The sequence below is a fragment of the Saccopteryx bilineata genome, chromosome 11 (assembly GCF_036850765.1).
Source record: "Saccopteryx bilineata isolate mSacBil1 chromosome 11, mSacBil1_pri_phased_curated, whole genome shotgun sequence".
Classification (NCBI taxonomy): domain Eukaryota; kingdom Metazoa; phylum Chordata; class Mammalia; order Chiroptera; family Emballonuridae; genus Saccopteryx; species Saccopteryx bilineata.
The window spans coordinates 28,016,941-28,038,736 of NC_089500.1; positions in this window are offsets into that span (position 1 = coordinate 28,016,941).

Here is a 21,796-nt window from a genome sequence, read left to right on the forward strand (position 1 = left end):
CCCCTCGACACAACCTTTGCCCCCTCCCCCCAACGCCTTCCCCACTTCCCTCTAGGATTTGCTGTCCTTCTGTCTATAATGCTGTGTTATGTATATAAAATTTTACTAATCTCTTTTCTTTCTCTGATCCCATCCTCTCATCCCCTTTCGCTCTGTCCGCTTTCCCTCTGGTCCCTTTGATCCTGTCTCTGCCTCTATTCTTTTCCTCAGTTTACATTGTTCATTAGATTCCTCAAATGAGTGAGGTCATATGGTATTTTTCTTTCTCTGTCTGGCTTATCTCACTTAGCATAATAGTCTCCAGGTCCATCCATGTTGTCACAAAAGGTAAGAGTTCCTTCTTTTTCACAACCACATAGTATTCCATTTGTGTATATGTACCACAGCTTTTTAATCCCTTGTCCACTGACAGACACTTGGGCTGTTTCCAGATCTTGGCTGTTGTAACTGTACATAGAAAACCCTAAAATCTCAGTCAAAAAATACTGGACCTGATAAATGAATTCAGCAAGGTGGCAGGATATAAAATTAATATTCAGAAATCAGTGGCATTTTTATACACCAACAATGAACTATCTGAAAGAGAAATTAAGAAAATAATCCCCTTCACTATTGCAACAAAAAGCATAAAGTACCTAGGAGTAAATTTAACCAAAGAGGTTAAAGACTTGTACCTTTTTACCAATCTCAGAGATCTATGTTCCTGAAGTTTATTATCTGAGTTATCAAGATATAAGAGACTTGCTTATGAGAGTTTAAGAATTCTGAATTTCATTCATTGAAATTGGACCTATACCACTTTTAAATGAATGTATAATATTTCATAATGATCATATATCCACATTGTTATGATAATTTTGAAAGAATCAATAGTTTTCTGTGTTTTCAGTTACATATTTTTCTAATACAAGGCAGTGGTTTTTAAACATTTGTACAGCATGATCATTTTAACACAAGATTTTAACTGGAACCTCAATACTTGAAACAATATGTAAATTCCTTATATACTTTAATTTGAGGTTGTTGAAAGGAAATGAATAGTTATTACAGTTGCACTCACACCCTTCCAATGGGCCCTAAGTTTCAGGGTAGGATGAATTAGAAATCATTTCTTACAATTGCATAGCTTCTGTGGCCCACCTGAAAAATAAACCTTTCCGATGCTTTTTTTTACACAGGTTTTTCAAGGACATTCAATGGAGCTATGAACAAATGCCAAGAATTTCTAGTAGACCTGGAAGAAATAACAAATGAGCATTTCTCTTTTAGTCAGTGTAAATCATAAGCTTAAATTCTCTTCTGCTCACTCTGCCCACCCTCTTTTGCTTTATTATGTCCACATGTGTGAGTTGGGAGAAACATATAAAATGGACTGTTCATTAAGAAAAGAAAACCTCAGCCCTTAAATCATGAATTTATGCAATTTTTAACTGTTTTTAACAAGCACAAAATGGTTCATGGGAATTATGCAAGTATATATCATTTTAATTTGAATCATTGTGGAATCATAAAAGACTCAGTCCTTTAATTTTGTGCCTTCAAGTCAGCTACTTTGATTAAAAAATAATAAAGCATGAGAGCCGTAGGGTCCTCACAGATTCTCGGCGCTATCGTGGCTCCCTGATCTTCCGTGCTAATTATCCTCATTAATATTAATAAAAGGCTGATAGGCCATTGCAAAGCATGATACGAAAAGCAGGAAATTAATTGCTTGTAGTATTTTTATGCTTATTTTGCACAAAGAAAATAATGCCTCAGGACTGACTATCAGCTAATCAATAGTATCAACTGTGTTGAAAATGAGCACCTTTGGTTTTCTTTTCCATAAATCTCCGTTAAACCTTAGATTCATGAAAGACCAGTGAATGCTCTTGAAAGTAACAGGAAAGAATAAAAATTGTCTTATTTTAGCTGACACTCTATTTGGGGAGAGGAATTCCACTTACAATTGACCCTTAAACAATGTGGGGATTCGAGATGACAATCCCTGTGCAGTTGAAAATCTGCATAAAACATTTGACTATCCAAAAACTTCATTTTCCTTTGGTGTCCACAGGGTTTGATTCCAGAACCTCCAACAGATACCAAAACTTGGGGATTCTCAAGTTCTTTACAGAAAATGCCATGTATCAGTGAATAGTCAGCCCTCTGCATCCAAAAAAAATTTATATTTATTGAAAAACATCTTCTCTAAGTAGATTGTGCAGTTCAAATTTGTGTAGTTCAAAAATCAACTGTGTGTGAGTGTGTGTATTGGGAATTTCAGGTTGGGCAATCATTTCAATTATTACATTCTAGGTGGTTTTGCCTTTTTTGGGTCAACTTGAAATTTGGAAGATAAGGGCATTTTGTAAGTTAAATAAGTCATTTTGGGGATTCCACATCAATCCTTTTGATTGATTGAATAAATGAATCCGTTTTATTGACTTAAAAATACTTTCATTAATTAGTCTTGATATTTTAAGGCCAAATTTATTACTTATCAGATGTATGTGTGTTGAGAATTAAAATTTCAAATCAGGTTAAAAAAATCTTAGAATGAGAGGTCTTCTTTCTTCACACTGGTGACTGGAGAAGAATGCTTCTTATTCTGCTGTTCCTGTTTTACTTGTGTAAAACATAAACTTTACTATAATTTTATCATTAAAAAGTCATTGATATATATGACATGATAAGTTTAATATGACTTTGTCCCTCATGTGGCCATGCTTATTTCTTCTAAAACTTTCAATAGTGTCAGTACATTGATTGGTTCCCATGCCATACCAAATGAGGCCAATCACTAGGTGTTTAATAAATCAGTTGCACACAGGTAATTTAAATAAAAATACATTGAATAAATGATTTTCATGCAAATAATATTTTCTAAGAAAGTTAGCTCAAAAAATAATTTATGCATTTTTGAAAATGATCAAAATAACAAATGGGCACAGATAACATAATTTGTATAAATATATGGTATTTAAAATAATTTAACCCCACTGACCAGATGGTGGCACATTGGATAAAGCATTGCATGAGGACCCAGGTTAGAAATGCTGAGGTTACAGGCTTGGGCTTGAGTGTAGGCTCATCCATCTTGAGTGCAGACTCACCAGCTTGAGCATGGGATTATAGACACGACCCCATGGTTGCTGGCTTAAGCCAAAAAAATCACTGGCTTGAGCCAAGGGTCATTTGCTCTGCTGTAAATCCCCCCCCATCAAGGCACTTATGAGAAAGCAGTCAGTAAACACTATGGTGCTTCAATGAAGAATTGGTGCTTCTCATCTTTTTCCCTTTCTGTCTGTCTGTCCCTATCTGTCCCTCTCTCTGTCTCTATCACAAATAATAGTAATAGTAATAGTAATAATAATAATAATAATAATAATAATTTGATCTCAAATTCTGACAATTCATAGAGTTATAAAACAAAAATTCCAATCCAGCAAAATAATCTGCTTGCCATAAAATTTCTCCAAGCTGTATGTAAATATGGATAACCACTTCCAAGTAAAGGAATAGTTACTGAATGAGTAGCATCTCTATTTAGGTTGCAAGCCAAATTGCCAAATTAAAAAAAATAATAGACACAAGTCTAGCATAAGAACTAGCAACACAGGCTGCCATACCTCTTTGAATATGTTAACTTCAATTATTAACCAAATAACCCCGAAAAGCTACAAAGTAGAGATTAAAATAGCTTTCTAGAAAAGGTTTTTTAAAAAAGACCTGGGATTGCAGCAAATATCAGAATTTTCACAACCAAAATGGCTTGGACTTACAAAATGTCCACCTAAAGATTAGCTTTCAGGGGTGGCAAGATGGTGATGGAATAGGCAGAGGTACCAACTTCCACCTCCCAGAACCAAAGTGGATTGCAACTTAATTTGAAGAACCATCATCTGGAAAAATACAACTTTGGACTAAACTAAGGAACACTGAAGAAGCCACACTGAGACTGGTAGGAAAAGCAGAAATGCAGAGAGGGCTGCCTAGCTCCCAGGAGCAAATGGCAGCCTGGAGGGACTTGCATGGCAGGAAGAGAGTTTCGTGGAGAGGGGAGGATTCTGGGCCCCTGGAACAAAGCCCCAGCCTGCAGCCCCAGAGACTAGAAGAAGCGTATGGACAGTATTTAGCTGTGAAACAAGTCAGGATACTGTTTGTGTGAAAGACAGATTTCTCAGAACCAAGATTCTTCTTAAAGGGTCTGTGCAGAAAACCTCTTTCACAACCACTAACTCAGGACTCTGGGGGACAGAGAGATAGAAGAGGACCGGAGCAGCAGGAAGAGAGTTTAATCTATGAGGCACAGGGAGAAACACTTTGAGGGACAGCCAACCTAACCCCTGGGCTGAGTCACTCCCCAAATCTAAAGTGAATATATCCCTTGAACCAGCAGTGCCAGCAAAGAGAAGCAGGATACCAGCCAAACAAGCTTTCCCGTGGCACTCAGAGAAGAGTTACTTAGAAGGAGGGAGTGTTCAGGAATACAGTATTGAGTGCTGAGGTCTGAGCAGCAGCACCCCCACCCACACTGCTGAGGGCTCTCCGAAGGGCAGATGGTGGCAGGACGCAGAAGCGTGGTCCCATCAGCAATGCGGAAGTGAGCCAGCCATGACTGAGGCCTGCTGTGAGCTCAGTCTCACCCGTCAAGAGCATAAGGGGAGCAGGAAACTTGTCCAATCTGGCTACAGGTTGGGTGAGTAAGAGTGGTCCTGCCTGCAATCCTGTCCACAGGGGAAAGGTGAAAGCCCAGGAACTGCAGAGACCTGTGGCTGAGCACAGACGCACAGCCTCACCTAACTCATGGGGCTGGGGCTTGCAGCAGGCATGGGAGCATGGCCCTGGATGTGAAGGCGGGGTGAAAGCCATGGAACAGGTGGAGACCCACGGCTAAGCATAGATGCACAGTCCCAACAGTGGTGCCAAGGCTTATGGTCCAGAGTGGCACGCAGCCCCACCCATGGGGGCAGAGTGAAGGTCAATGCCAGCCGAGGCTTGTTTACCCGCACGTGAACACAGCCTCTCCAATGGAGGAAAGTTGGAAATCTCAGCGACTGCTGCAGCAGGGCGGTGATGGAAATGACCATACCTGAACACTCAAGGGAGCAGCAGAGGAGGTAGTGGACCTGCAGACAGACCACACCTAGGGAACACAGAGGCCACACTCATTGGACTCCAGTAGTCACACACTTCTTATACACAGACAAAATGGGAAGGTAGAGAAATACAACCCAACTGAATCAAAAGAGATCCCCAGAAAAGGACGTGAACAAGTCAGATATAACCAAATTACTGGATGCAGAGTTTAAAATAATGATTGTTAGGATGCTCAAAGATCTTAGAACAACAATAGATGGACATAAAAAACACCAAAGTAAAGAGATAGCAACTATAAAAAAAGACATTGAAATAATAAAAAAGAATCAGTCAGAAATGACAAATACAATATCAGAAATTAAGACCACAATGGAAGGATTTAAAAGTAGGATGGATAAAGCTGAGGATGGAATCAGCGAGTTAGAGGACAAGATAAACAAAGGCATGGAAGCAGAGCAGAAAAAGAAAAGAGACTCAAAAAGTCTGAGAGAACTCTAAGAGAGCTCTGTGACAACATGAAGAGAAATAACCTTGGCATCATAGGGGTTCCTGAAGAAGAAGAGAAAGAACAAGAGATAGAGATTTTGTTTAATCAAATCATAGCTCAAAACTTTTCTAAATTGATGCAGGAAAAAGTCACACAAGTTCAAGAAGCACTGAGATTTCTCTTAAAGAGAAACCCAAAGAAATCTACACCATGACAATCATAATTAAAATGCCAAAGCTTAGAGATGAAGAGAAAATATTAAAATCTGCTAGAGAAAAAAGGATGTCACCTAAAAAGGAGCACCCATAAGGATGACATCTGACTTCACAACAGAAACACTGGAGGCCAGAGGGAATGGCAAAAATATTCAAAGTAATGCAGAACCAGAGCCAACAACCAAGACTACTTTATCGAGCAAGGCTATTGTTTAAAATTGAAGGAGACATAAAAACCTTCCCAGACAAAAAACAAACAAACAAACAAACAAAAAATGCAACTCAAGGAATTTCTTACAACCAAACCAATGCTGCAAGAAATGTTAAGGGGCCTATTGTAAACAGATTAAAAGGGAAAGAGAATAGAGCAAAGGAGGAATGCAGCTTTAAAGAATAAAATGGCAAGAAACAACTACCTATCAATAATAACCTTAAATGTAAATTAATTAAATGATCTAATCAAAAGACATAGAGTAGCTTCATGGATAAGAAAACAATACCCATACATATGCTGACTATACGAGACACACCTCAAAACAAAAGATGCACATAGACTGAAGGTAAAAAAAAATGGAAAAAATATTTCATGCAAGTGGAAATGAATAAAAAGCTGGGGTAGTAATATTTATTTCAGACAAAACAAACTTTAAAACAAAGGATATAGTAAGAGATAAAGAAGGTCACTACATAATGATAAAGGGAGAAATCCATCAAGAAGACATAACCATTATAAATATCTACTCACCTAATATAGGAGCACCTAAATATATAAAGCAGACTTTGATGGATATAAAGGGCGAGATCAACAGCAATACTATAATAGTAGGGAATTTCAATACCCTACTAACATCACTAGATAGATCCTCAAGAAAGAAATTAACAATGAAAAAGCAGACTTAAAGGACATACTGGATCAACTGGATTTAATAGATATCTTCAGAACCTTTCACCCTAAAGCAGCAGAATATGCATTCTTTTCAAGTGCTCATGGTACATACTCTAGAATACATCACATGCTAGGGCACAAAAGTGGTCTCAACAAATTTAAGAAGATTGAAATCATATCAAGCATTTTCTCTGATCACAATGGCATGAAACTGGAAATCAACCACAACAGAAAAACTGAAAAATACACAAACACTTGGAAATTAAATAGCATATTATTAAATAACAAATGGCTTGGCAATGAGATCAAAGAAAAAATAAGAAAATTCCTAGAAACAAATGATAATGAGCATACAACAGCTCAAAATTTATGGGTCATTGCAAAAGTAGTACTGAGAGGGAAGTTCATAGCATTACAGGCATACCTTAAAAAGCTAAAAAAAAAAGCTCAAATAAACAACTTAACCCTGCATCTAAAAGAACTAGAAAAAAACAGCAAGTAAAACCCAGAGGTAGTAGAAATAATAAAGATCAGAGCGGATATAAATGGCATAGAGGCTAAAGAAACAATAGAGAAGATCAATAAAACCAGGAGCTGGTTCTTTGAAAAGATAAACAAGATCGAAGAACCTTTAGCTAGGCTCACCAAGAGAAAAAGAGAGAACACTCAAATAAATAAAATTAGAAACAAGAGTGGAGAAATAACAACTGACACAACAGAAATACAAAGCATTGTAAGAAAATTCTATGAAGAACTGTATGCTAAAAAATTAGACAACCTAGATGAAATGGACAAATTTCTTGAAACATATAATCTTTTAAAAATCAATCAGGAAGAATCAGAAAACCAAACAGACCAATTACAACAAATGAGACTGAAACAGTTATCAAAAAACTCCCAACAAAAAAAAGTCTGGGGCCAGATGGCTTCACAAGTGAATTCTACCAAATATTCAAAGAAGAACTAACTCCTATCCTCCTCCAGCTATTTCAAAAAATACAAGAGGAAAGAAGACTTCCAAGCTCCTTTTATGAGGTGAACATTATTCTGATGTCAAAACCAGGCAAAGACAACGCAAAGAAAGAAAATTTTAGGCAATATCCCTGATGAATTTAGAAGCTAAAATCCTCAACAAAATATTAGCAAACTGGATAAAGCAATATATGAAAAAAATCATACACCATGATCAAGTGGGATTTATTCTGGGGAGACAAGGCTGGTACAATATTCGCAAATTGATCAATGTGATTCATCACATAAACAAAAGGAAGGAGAAAAACCACAGGATAATTTCAATAGATGCAGAAAAAGCATTTGATAATATCCAGCACCCATTTATGATCAAAACTCTCAGCAAGGTGGGAAGACAGGGAACATACCGCAACATGATAGAGGCCATTAATGACAAACTGACAGCCAACATCATACTCAATGGGAGAAAATTAAAAGCAATCCCCTTCAGATTAGGAACAGGGCAGGTGAGCCCCCTTTCACCACTCTTATTTAAAATAATTCTGGAAGTTCTAGCCACAGCAATCAGACAAGAAGAAGAAATAAAAGGCATTCAAATTGGAAAAGAAGAAGTAAAACTATCATTATTTGCAGTATTGTATATAGAAAACCCTAAAGTCTCAGTCAAAAAACTGCTGGACCTGATAAATGAATTCAGCAAAATGGCAGGATATATAATTAATATTCAGAAATCAGAGGCATTTTTATACAGCAACAATGAACTGTTGGAAAGAGAAATTAAAGAAAGAATCCCCTTCACTCTTGCAACAAAAAAATAAAGTACCTAAGAGTAAATTTAACCAAGGAGATTAAAGACTTGTACTCGGAAAATCATAAAACATTGATAAAAGAAATCAAGGAAGATACAAACAAGTGGAAGCATATACCATACTCATGGTTAGGAAGAATAAACATCACTAAAATGTCTTATTACACAAAGCAATTTATAAATTTAATGCAATACCAATTAAAATACCAATGGCACTCTTTAAAGTTATAGAACACATATTCCAAAAGTTTATATGGAACTATAAAAGAACACGAATAACCTCAGCAATCTTGAAAAGTAAGAATAAAGTGGGAGGCATCCCACTTCTTGATATCAAGTTATATTACAAGGCCATTGCACTCAAAACAGCCTGGTACTGGCATAAGAACAGACACATAGATCAATGGAACAGAACAGAGAACCCAGGAATAAACCCACACCTTTACGGACAACTGATATTTGACTAAAGAGGTAAGAGCATACAATGCAGTAAAGACAGCCTCTTCAACAAATGGTGTTGGGAAAACTGGACAGCTACCTGCAAAGAAATGAAACTAGACCACCAACTTAACACCATTCACAAAAATAAACTCAAAATGGATAAAAAAAAGTTAAATGTAAGCTGTAAAACCATAAGCATTTTAGAAGAAAACATAGGCAGTAATCTCTCTGACATCTCTTGCAGCAATATATTTGCTGATTTATCTCCACAGGCAAGTGAAATAAAAGACGGGTTAAACAAATGAGACCATATCAAACTAAAAAGCTTTTGCACAGCTAAAGACAATAAGAACAGAATAAAAAGGCAAACTACACAATGGGAGAAAATATTAGACAATACATCTGATAAGGGGTTAATAATCAAAATTTATTAAGAACTTGTAAAACTCCACACCAGGAAGATAAACAATCCAATCAAAAAATGGGCAAAAGAAATGAATAGACACTTCTCCAAAGAGGATATACAGATGGTCAATAGGCATATGAAAAAGTGCTCAAAATCACTAATCATTAGAGAAATGCAAATTAAAATCACGATGAGATATCACCTCACACCAGTCAGAATGGTGCTCATCAACAAAACAACACAGAATAAGTGCTGGCGAGGATGTGAAGAAAAGGGAACCCTCCTGCACTGCTGGTGGGAATGCAGACTGGTGCAGCCACTGTGGAAAACAGTATGGAGATTCCTCAAAAAATTAAAAATCGAACTGCCTTTTAACCCAGCTATGCCACTTTTAGGAATATACTCCATAAACACCATAGCACTGTTTCAAAAGGAAAAATGCACCCCCATGTTTGTGGCACCGTTGTTTACAATAGAAAGATCTGGAAACAGCCTAAGTGTCCGTCAGTGTACGAGTGGATTAAAAAGCAGCGGTACATGTATACAATGGAATACTATGGGGCCATGAAAGAGAAGTAAATGTTACCTTTTGCGACAACATGGATGGATCTGGAAACTATTATGTTAAGTGAAATAAGCCAGGCAGAAAAAGAAAAACATCATATGACCTTACTCATTTGAGGAATCCAATGAACAATGTGAACTGAGGAATGGAGTTGAGACAGAGAGATCAAAGGGACCAGAGGAAAAAACGACAGAAGGAAAGGGAATGATAGGTTGGGATAAATCTGAATGGAAGGGGGAGGGCGGTATGGAGAGGGGGGCAAGGGAGATGTTGAGAGTAATACGGGGGAGGGGGGATGCATTGGGGGAAATACTAGAATTTGTGTAAACACAATAAATTAAAATCAATAAAAAAGATTAGCTTTTATTTTGAACTCTACACATTTAAGAAGCTAACATCAGGATATTCATGTCATTGTAAATTTAGAGCTTTAACTTACTAATTACATCTTGGGAGATAAATGGTTTTGAAGTAGATAATAGATTTCAAATCCTCTACAAAAACATAACTTTATTAGCACATTAGACAATTAATCTCAATGAAAATTGTAAAATTTAGAAAGTTTCAGAAAGCAATGTTAGTGATGTGACGTTTTATTTTTTTATATAACCAGTTATTAAACACTAATTCTTCATTTATTTATATTTATGAATTTTCCATAAACAAAAGGTACTTTAAACCTAAACAATATGGGAAGTGAGAAAGTATGTACACTGAAAATTTAAAATTTATTTCCAGACGTAAAGAAAATCTCTTGGGAAGTGGTTCTTACTGTCATAGGAAGCTTCATTTTGCTATATAATTTGTAAGATCTAATCTTATTTCAGAGTTTCTTAGAAACTAAAGTAAGAGAGGAAACACATTATGATACATATCTTTCATTTTCTTATAAAGTATAATTGGCAAATTAGTCCCTAGAAATAAATTTTTCTCCCAGAAACTCAGCTCAACTAATTGACTAATCTTATACTATTTCTCAGAAAAAATTTTCGAGACTGTAAAAAAATATCTTGCCTTTGTTATAGACTAAAGTGATTTTAAAGCTGAAAGTGATCTTTGATTCCATCTATATAAACCTGATATTTCATAAACAATTAGACTGAGTCTATGAAAAATAGATAATTTTTTTCTAAGAATATTCAACTGATTAGCAGTAGCAGCTCATTTGGAAATCACCATCCCCAGATCTCCATTACATCTCATTTTATCCTCACTTATTTGGTCTCAAAATTCAACATGCAGCTCAGCATTCCTTTCTCTCCAGCCTGTTCTGGTTCACAAATTCCCACAGATGTTCTTTCTGTCTCCCTTATTAAATTGTAATGTAATTGTTCTATTCCTCTTCTAACCAGTCTCAATTAAGTTTCCCACAAATCCATTTAATTTTTTTTATTTGAAAACTTACTTCTTTCTGTCTTCTTCCAGTAAAGTATACTAGCCAGACATCTGCTAGACACCTGCTGGACAGCCTACAGCTAGACAGACCACCATCACCAGTTTGGTCTTATATAAATGGAGGAAATACTTTCTTAGCAAATAAGGACCAATTTAGATACAGGTTGCCTCACCTCTGTGGACAAGATGTGTGTGTGTGTGTGTGTGTGTGTGTGTGTGTATGTGTGTGTGTGTGTGTATTAAATGCAATGAAATGAAATATCAGAATAGTCAAATAATACTGACTGGTCAAAATGTTTCAGTCATCTTTTATTCTTTTTCATACATGACACCAATTGAGCCCTGGCCATATAGCTCAGTTGGTTGGAATGTTGTCCTGAAGCGCAAAGATTGCCAGTTTGATCCCTGGTTCAGGGCATGTACAGAAACAGATCAATGTTCCTGTCTCTCTCTTTCTCTCATCCTTCCTCTCTCACTAAGATCAATAAATAAACATTAAAATAAAAACATAACACCAACTGCCATCTACATAATATTCATATTGCTTTGGTCTTTCAGTGATGATTGTTTGCTTTAATTATCTTAATAGACTCAAGCCCAAGGGGCCCAAGGTTAACACTGCTCACTGAATCAGGCACATGACCTAGCAGTTGCCTTGACATACTCAGCCACTGCTGCACCACCACAGGAACCAGTGGGGGCTAGTGAAGAGGTGAAGACAGGAAATGTGTTCTTGACTCTTTTATTATCTCCAATGGAAATATCTAATGATATATTTTTGTAGTCTGTTTTGAGTTTTTCCAATATTGAAAATGAGTTTTCTGCCCATATTTATAAAAATATCTGATATTCAATAAACCAAAATTCTAAGCAAGGGGATTTACAGGTGTCATCTGTCCCCCCCACCCCCCCCACACACACACTTTCAGAGAAAGTTTTACTTCTAAAGTACAGAGATATAAAAATTCCACTATGTAAATATGTTCAATATAACACTCTTCTTACTAGATTCTTCTATTAAAGAAAATGAGGTATTGAGGAGGGGGCACTTTTATATACATTGGTTTCCCCTTTCTTCATGACAAGTCATTCCAAGGGTATCAAAAAGTATTAATGGGTAAATGAAAGGGTAGAAAGAACACAGAGAGGCAGAATTTTGATAGCTTTTTAATTCTCCTACTGCCACCATAGCTAGCCTTGTCTGCCTTATGAAATACTGTGTATATAAAGCAAAGAAGAACGTTTCATTCAGTCAGAAATTTAACGAATCACTTTAAATATATGGGTTTTGATGGTGATGTTGTGACCTGTTAAGACAAAAAAAAAGTAGGATCATGAATTCCAAATAAAGACATAATTGCTTGTCTTTAAGAAAATGCTGTTGCCTTAAAGCTGTTCCCTTCAGTGACATTTGCTTGGAAAGGTCTTTGTAAATTTTGTTTACAGTGAGTTCTCCAGCTTTAGGCCTCTATGGCATAGCAAGCCTTCCTTGACATCATTCAGGTGACAACATTACACCCTTGACATCTATAAAAGAAAGGTTTTACGTGACTACACAGTTAACTCACATTCAAGCTTGGCAGTGTCAAATCTCAAAATGTTACAGAGAAAAATGTCCTGGATATCATGTGTCTATCAAAAGTGGCTGGATTTCACACTCTTATCCACTTCAAGTCTGGTCCCATTTAGTGGAAGAGTTATTTGAAAGAAGAAAACACTAACATGTCAAAATGTTATACTTTTTTTAAAAAACACAATTTGACCATAAGGCATAAAATTTTAAAATGAGTCTTAACTCCTCAGAATAATTTTTGAAATATAGTATCTATTCAAAGAACTTTCTATTTTTAAAATACCATAATACTGTGTAATATTATTTTAAGATTACTATGAATAAAAGTAAGATGCAATAATGGTGAAATACCAAACATTATGTTACTGTTTGTAACATAATGTGGTTATAACCTCCAATACTCTAAAGCTAATTATTTTGTGAATAATTTTTAATTCAGGAAAATTGTTGATTAATGTCAGTACTTTGCCTATAACTTATAATATGTGCATTTCGGAATAGCTATTACCAAAAAGAAAAAAAAAATATTACCATTCAATTTCCCACCACAATAAAAAAGTATTTAGTTTGTATAGACAATATGTAATAGCACCCTGGTGCTGATGTTACAACCCATGCCACACTTGGCAATTCTGCTGGGGTTTCCATGTGTTTGACAATAGCATCTTTGAGGCAGGATGTAACAATAAAGAACATTGAGCTTCTGTGGTTCCATCATTACTGTAGGTCAGCAGGAAAAGGTCTGTGAATTAAGCTCTTAACATGTGGTGAGGATGGAGTGAAGTGTAAAGGGCCGAAGTCATTTATTTGATTGGCTCTTATTTCTTGGAACAACTTGCCAGGGGTTTACAATAGCTTTGTACAAGTTCAAATTAGCACCAGCACATTCACATGGAAGCAGAAAGGGTTAGTTAGCAGATGCATTAAAACATCCTCTTACTAAAAGATGCAAATGTTTAGAAATTATACATTAAAACTTGAAATAATACTTAAAGGAAGATGGTCACTCATGTTCTGTATCTCAGTGTGAAGTAATATTTACAAAATGGCTTAGAAATGGAAGAGTTATTTCAACTGGGGTGTCAGGGAGACCTCATGGAAAAGATAAAATTTTTGTGAACCAAGAATAGAGAGTAAGAAAACTGGTGTATTTTATGGAAATGTAAATAGTCCACACAGGGCCATCCAGAACATCGATTATGATGAGAAGTAAAAGAGACTATAAAATTTATTTTGGAATACTAGTGGAGGGCCAATTATTAGGGTGCATTGTAACTCGTACTGAGCCACTCATTTTCCATTTTTTCTTTGACTGAATAGTTTCTTCTCAGACTTTATACTCCAGCTTCAATTTCATTTTCTCTGGGTAGCCTATCAACTGTTCCAATCTGTACATGTAGGATTCCTACGTGCTCTGAGAGAACCTAGTGGGTCCGCCATCACGGTACCCAGGTACTTAGAGCACATCACCCTGTATAGAAATTACCTGTGTACTTCTTAACATCCCCTAATAGATATCTTGTTCAATTTAAACAGCATCCACTTTATCTTGTTTCTCTCTGTATTAATAGCTTCTAGTATAATGCTCAGAATATAATGAGTGCACACTAATACTATTGAAAGAATAAGTAAATGGAATCTTGTTATTTTCATATTGTTGCTGTTGTTGAATATATAATAATGTGGACTTAGTTATACAACAATTCTCATTTTGCCTTCTTGAATGACATAATATCTAAAGAAAGTTCACTGTTTAGAAAATAAGTCATGTTGTTATCATGCCCTCTCACCCCAACTCATTCATAATTCTCTAGGTGTTATGTTATCACAAAGAAATGTATTTAATCCAATACCTTCTGTGAAGACCCAGCTAGTCAATATATGGTAAATGTTTGTTTCAATATACAGTGGGGACACTTTCAGAGAAATGCATTTATCTCCAATGGCAGAGTTAGTCTTCTTTAGTGAGACAAATCTTTCAAATAAAGCTATGTGACTGTTTGAAGGTGTCAACACTTTGATGTTTCAAAGCCTCAATTATTCAGGTACCACAGAGCTGAGCATTGTATAACTGCCAATGTCACATTTAAAAAGCTCAGATGGCTAAGATGCCATGTTCTGTTCAAGGCTTCTGATATTTGAAATTAAGAGAGGAGCCTTTTCATTTCAGCAACTCCTAAGGCCCTCCCAGTCTTCATGCCGCTCCTGTAAAACCTGGCATTCATTAAACGCTTGCTTGCAATTTGAGGACATTGTTAATAGGGTGGACAGCTTCTGAGGCTGGGAGTTCAATTTATACTCTAGGGTAGGGGGAAACTTTTGATATCTCTGATTGAGATGGGTTATTGAATCAGGGGCCTGGTTTGGAGCCAGAGTTGTATTAGACAAATTATCTAAGAGGACTGAATAAAATTCTTTTATCTTGTGCAGCATCTGCCCAAGCTATAACCACGATAAGGCATATGGCATTCAAAGAACATATTGTTCTCCTTACAGATAACTTTAAGAAACTTTTCTCAAGAAATCAGGTGCAAACATTGTGATTTCCTATCAACATTATAAAACACTGCTGGATATCATTTCTGTGATGTAGACAGAAGATGACTTCTGTCCACTGGCTCTGAAGTCACAACCATAAATCAGGGCAACACCACCTTTGTTGGCCAGACAAATACTTGTGTTTGTTTGTTTGTTTATTTTAGAGGCATAAAAATATTTATTGAATTGTAACAAAAGACTAAAACTGTACCTACCAATGTCATGAATGGTGGTGCTCTCTTGACAAATACTTGCATTTAAATGCCTAGTGCAATTTGCTTCAAAGGTAGACGTCCTCAGCCTCACAAAAGTCTGTCATTTTCATTGGTGTGAAATTGCTTGAAAATGAGATTTGGATTCAATAATCCTTTTGGTAAAAATGAATTTTAAATATTTGGGAGAAATAATGTATGAAACACATAAGAGCTGTCACCAATAATACTGACAAATGAAGTTATAACTGCCACTTTTTCCATCTAGTTCATGCAAAATCCAGCTTCTTCTAGGTACTCACTCAGTAGATAATAGTTTAATCAAGATGGGAAAATATTCACCCTGTACATTACTCTCAGGTGATTCCTTTTAAAGTACCATTTCAAAAGTGGCTAAATAACACAAACTATTTAGCCACACAATCCTTTTCTGCTTTGATACCACATATATCTTTTTTTACTCTCATGATACTCTCTCCTACCTTCAGGTTTCTGCTCACTATAGTGCCAAGCTTCATAGCAGCCTCTGCTTGTACTACATACCTGATCTATCCTTTGAAAATCTGCTAGACTGCCTCCTCTATGAACAATTTTCTTACTATTCCAACCCAGAATAATCTAACCTGCCTCACATTTATATTACTTACAATCCAACCCATTTATTTAGCATTAAGGCATCCATTGCCTTGTGACATCTGTTCTATTTTTGGCTGATATTGCTATTGACCTTTTTATGTACATATCTTGTCTCCTTAACTGGATGGAATGCTCCTTGAGGACAAGGTCATGAGTTGAATCAAATTTTTATACCTAGAAGAAACTTTAGAGATCAAATAGTCTAACACTTCATTTTCTAATTAAGAAGAAAAGAGTCTAGGAGAAGCTAAATAACTGATTTTTAGGTCAGACAATAATTTAGTTAGAAGGCCAGAAATAGAGTTCCTGGCTTGAAATACACTGCTCTTTACAGTGCATTCCAATGTAACGTTTATAACATATTAGCGTTAAAATGGGCATTAGTACTTCAACCTCTTGAATTTATAGAGTGGGAAACTGAAGCCCAGAGAAGCTGAGAAGTTGTTGCCAATATCATATATTAACTTGATTCTACCAGTCCTGGAACTACAACTCAGAATTCCTTACTGTTAGCATATTATTTTGCCCACTGATGTAAACTTTCTTCACCTTTCGCAAAGTAAAAGTGTACAGAGTAAAATGCCTATTAAGCCTCTGTTACAGTTTATACATAAAAGTACAAATGTTTTTAGTACAGAATCCTGGAATCTGATATTTCAGTGGGAACTGAGAAGTAATGAATATCCAAGTGTAACTTTGGCCCCTCCTATTAGTCTTTCTCTATATGCCACTTCATGTCATTCATGTCATTTTAGTAGACCGAAGTTTTGTATAAAAATGGATAGATTTAGGGACACCTCTATTTGTAGAGGAAAAAATATGCCTCCTTCCTATAAGGTTTTCTGGAGTTAAAGTTTTACTTTTTTTTTTTAATGTCAGATCCAATTTCCACAGAACTCAAAATATGTTTAGGATTGAGTTGAGGTTTCAATTTATCTTCACCCAAATGGTTTCTCCTTAAGTGTGAAGAATTCTTATTTTCTGTATCTCATATGCAGAAAAATCCTATAGCAAATATTATAATTCTTTGCCCAGTGAAGTCCACGGAAGGCCCTCAATCTTCTTTAGTATGTCAATGTATTTGACAGCCAGAACACCTAAACTTTTCAGATTTTTTCTATATTTATACAATAAAATGAAAACTCAATCTATATAACTCCCAAAAGTCCAGAGATCTTTTTACTTTAACTGGATACATGAATTTTGCTTTAGTTAATCCCTTTTGTCTAATAAAACTGGATAATGGATTCAGCAACTTTCAGTGATCATGAGAAGAAACCATGTCTTGTGGGAGGAAGGAAGCATAGCCACTGACTGATTAACTGAATGATTTTAACCAAGTCATGAATGCCCGGGGGGGGGGGAATCGTCCCTTCAGCTGACAAAAACAAATGTATCTGACTAACTGATCTTTGCCCCCTACCTCTCTTAATAAGTGGACCAATTTATTTGAAAATATATCTGCCTTTCCAACTGCTGTAATACTTGACAATTATAGAAAAGCTGTGTTATCAATTTAACTTTCTAGGAATAAAAGTTACCATCAGAGTGCCAGAAGGTTATACAAGTACTTGAAAAATATCAGGTAATATTAATTGAAGGCTTACAATGTGCCATGAACTTCCTCAGTCTTGGCTTACTTATTCTGCCCAATAATTCTGTGAAGCAGACAGAATCAGCCTCATTGTATAGGTGATGAATCTGAAGCACTGGGTTTAAAATAGCACATCCTGGAATGTACAGTGAGTTTAGTCACAGGTCATGCTTTGCAACCAAACTGAAGTTCCAGAGCCTGTAATCTCACCCATTGCTTTCTACTGTCTCACAGGAACAGGTGTCAGAGAATCCATGTGTTCATGTTAAGAAAAGGAAATCAGAGAGTTCTACAAACTTCCATACCCACAGCAAAAAACAACTGCAATATAAAATATGTCCAGACTGACAAATAAAAGAGCTTGAAGGTGTGTTAGAGGTGGAAGTTTATGATACAAACTGTTTGGGTACAAATCAGTCATTGATTAAAAACAATTCTCTACTTGGAACATCGGGACACTACACCAGAGCCTGATGTTTATTTTTAATGAACACATCCATCCTTCTTATTTGCTTCTCAATTGACATTTTGTTTCCTATTGGGTAAGTCATCCTGGTATGATTTTTATCTGTCTCTTAGTGTTCTCTATTATCTTTTAAATCATTCACTGAAGAGTAATTGAGAAGTTTATTGTATGCCCATCATTGTGTTTGTTACTAGTGAGGATAAATGCAAAATATATAGGAAACAAGTACTTAAGAAACTCACGAAATTTATGACATATATTGGAGGCAGTTGCATTATTGAATGAACACTGAGTGTGATCTTACTGTAAACACCATGATTGTAACAGTAATCCAGGTGACATCTAGTCCTATCTCTGATGATGAAATATACCTCCCTAGCTGAGGCTCAGCTACTTCATCTATAGAATGGGAGAGTTGGACTACTTTAGCTTTAAGGCCACTTCCAGATATACCCATTCATGCCTTCCAGTTTTGGTCAGATTTTAGAGGCTCCTATCTTATTTCCCATGTTCAGTTATATAATTTATATAGCTAGAGTAAGTGATATCCAAATATTCTTGGTGAAGTATTTGGTATTTCTACAATTTAGAGAAAATAGTCTAGCATTTTATGGCTGAAATTAGTATTTTCTAGTCATTTACTTAGGAAAAAAAAGTCAGTATTTAACTTAACTCTTTCAAATGGTATTTACCCAGTTAGAGGAACCTATAATCCTTGGGATAAATTAATGGAAGTTCAGATATTACCTACTTTAAAGTAAATGTGAACTGTATCTTGCCTGTTGTTTTTAGGTACCCATTATATTCATTTTTTATCTATTTTATTTTCCATTCAAATGTCTTATTCCTTGGTTTCTTTATCATGATTTTTGCTGCTTTTCTCTCTCAAAGGTATATTTAAATAGGTTTTCTTATGGTATTCTTAAATCTTAGTTACTGTTTTGTCAGTGTTCAAAAGAGCTTGAGCAGAAATCTGTTCTTTCATTTTTAATTGTTCATGCTAAAGTACCTGCTGTTTTTTCTCTGTATATTTGTTTTCTATGTGTATTGTTATTTTTTAAATGACTAATCTTGCAGTCTTAGTTTTAATATTATAGGTTTTAATTTTGCGGATTGTCTGTGTTAAGTGGCTATCTTCTATTGCTTCAGATTTCCACATACAAACATGATACATTGTTCATTATAACTATGCTTCAAGGGTTAAAGACCTGGTGAAGATAATTTTGTTCAGTTGGGCTTATTTGAAATGACAGGAAAGGGATATTTGAAAATCTCCAGCTCAAAACAATAAAATAAATCCCTAGGAATCATAATTATTAAATATATTTCTGCACAACTGATTAGCTCAACCAGGCAGTGAAATCAGCATAGCCACTGAGATATTCCCCAAGCAATCTATGGCTAGTGATATAAAATCATGACTTGCTATTTCCAAAGATAATTTAACACTAAGACTTGAATTTCTAACCATGATAATATGAACATGACAGGAATTATAAATGCTTTTTGTCAACTGTCTTACATTCCAATTTATTGAATGCATGCTTCTGTGTACTATGATGCTTAATTTGTCTAAACCAGGGACACTTTACAAATGCACCCTAAAAATAATTTAAATAGAGAATAGAGATATTTGTGATTTATTGTACTCCCTCTAGAAAAAAAAATTCTTTGTTAATTAAAAAAGCTTCAGGTCACTATATATTTTAATTAATTTTAGCTGTAACTTTAAATTGTTAAAAAGGCTAGGAGACAGTGGAGAAATATAGCTAGCAAGCAAGCTAGAGTCACTTTGATTCTCCTGGTTTATTAAAGCCTATTCAAGTCTTTGATGGTCTATGAAATCATGGCGTTCTATCAATTATGATCTCAAAAGATTTCTGAAACATTTTTTAAGCGAGAAGTAAGTAAATTATGGGTTTGTCTTTTAAAATGTGTTTTATTATGTCATTACTTCAAATAATGTCAGTAACTCAGTACCAGTTTGAATGGTTATGGAACATTTGTAATTCAAGGGGGTGTGATTATCATTGTATATTCTGGTATAAAAAAGACTTTAGCCAGATTACTTTTTATCGGCTCATGAATTTAGATGCAGTTCTTTTAGTTCCATAATGCAGCTGTCTAGGGGTAGATATATGCAACTCTCCAGATTGGCTGCCATTGAAAACTTGTAGTCTGAAACTTGATAGTTCAGGGCGGGGAGGGATTGCTGGCTCTTGTGGGAAAAACATTTTGAAACAAATAGCTACAAAAAAATGAGATTTGGATTAGCTCTTTCCCAGGTGATATTTTTGTTCTCCATCTATGCATATAACAGGGGGGTGGTGGAAAGCTGTCCTCTTTGGGTTCATTTCTAATGCCTGTCTGTATATGATAAATGCCAATCTCTCTAATCATCTAACAAAATAAGGTCTCCCTGCCACTAAGAATCATTGCCTTAACTTCCACATACATTTTCTCCATTTAATGTGGCTTCATTAACAATGTTTGCCATCAGCAATTTTCAGTCTATCAGCCAATGGAGAAGGATGCATTCTCCTTTCATTAATACTCACTTAAGAAAATAATTTCTAATCTTCAAAGGCTGAATAGGCATACTGTATACTCTTTAAAATGATGTACACGAGTAAGTAAAGACAAAGTCATTTATGCCGACATGGTCGAAACCTTTGAATGATGACAAAGCATTGGCTGGATGGCAGGAGGACTCAGGTACGTGTTTCATACAAACACTTCTATTCTATCTGCTTATCTCAAAAAGTTTTATGTAGGATTCTCAATAATGAGTGGCATACAGTAAATCAATTAGACATCAGAGATATGGGACATACTGATAGTGTAAACTAAGTGTACGGTAAAAGAGAGACCATAAGGTGACTATAAAGAAGACTAAAATTTAATAAAAATACGATATCTTATATGTGGTTTTAAGGCCCTGAAATCCTCTAACTGAGACTACTTTGGTGTCCTTTCTCCACTCTTAGCCCAACTGGCAGAACTGAGTAACCTAACATTAGATGAGGGGCACCTAACTAAGCCCAGATGATAAAAGAAAGCATCCAGGATGAACAAGGTCTATTATTTCTCCTGAAGGCACAGGAATCTGGTGGCTAAAAGTGGTTGGGTAGAGAAAGGGCAAGTAGTAAAGTCAAAGGAGACAGCGTGATTATTGAAAATGATATACAAACCACACAATTTATAAAAAAAAGAGTAAGTCCTAGTGGCTCTGGGGGAGGAAAAACAGAAAATATTCTTCCTTTATACCCTCTTAGGTTCAGTGTGGAGGGCCCATGAATCAAAATGATAAAAACAGAACAGCTAGGAAAAAAGGATTTAGTACCTGTACTGAAGTGTCACAAAAAGGAGTGAAAACCCAAACAGGTAGATAGACCTAGAGGCTTAAATATCACTTTAACAAAATGTAAAGGAGGAGATTTGTGTTTCCAGTGGGGGGGGGGGCGAGGTAGATTTTGGGAAGAAGACTAAGAAATGTATCATAAATAGGTTTTATTATTCA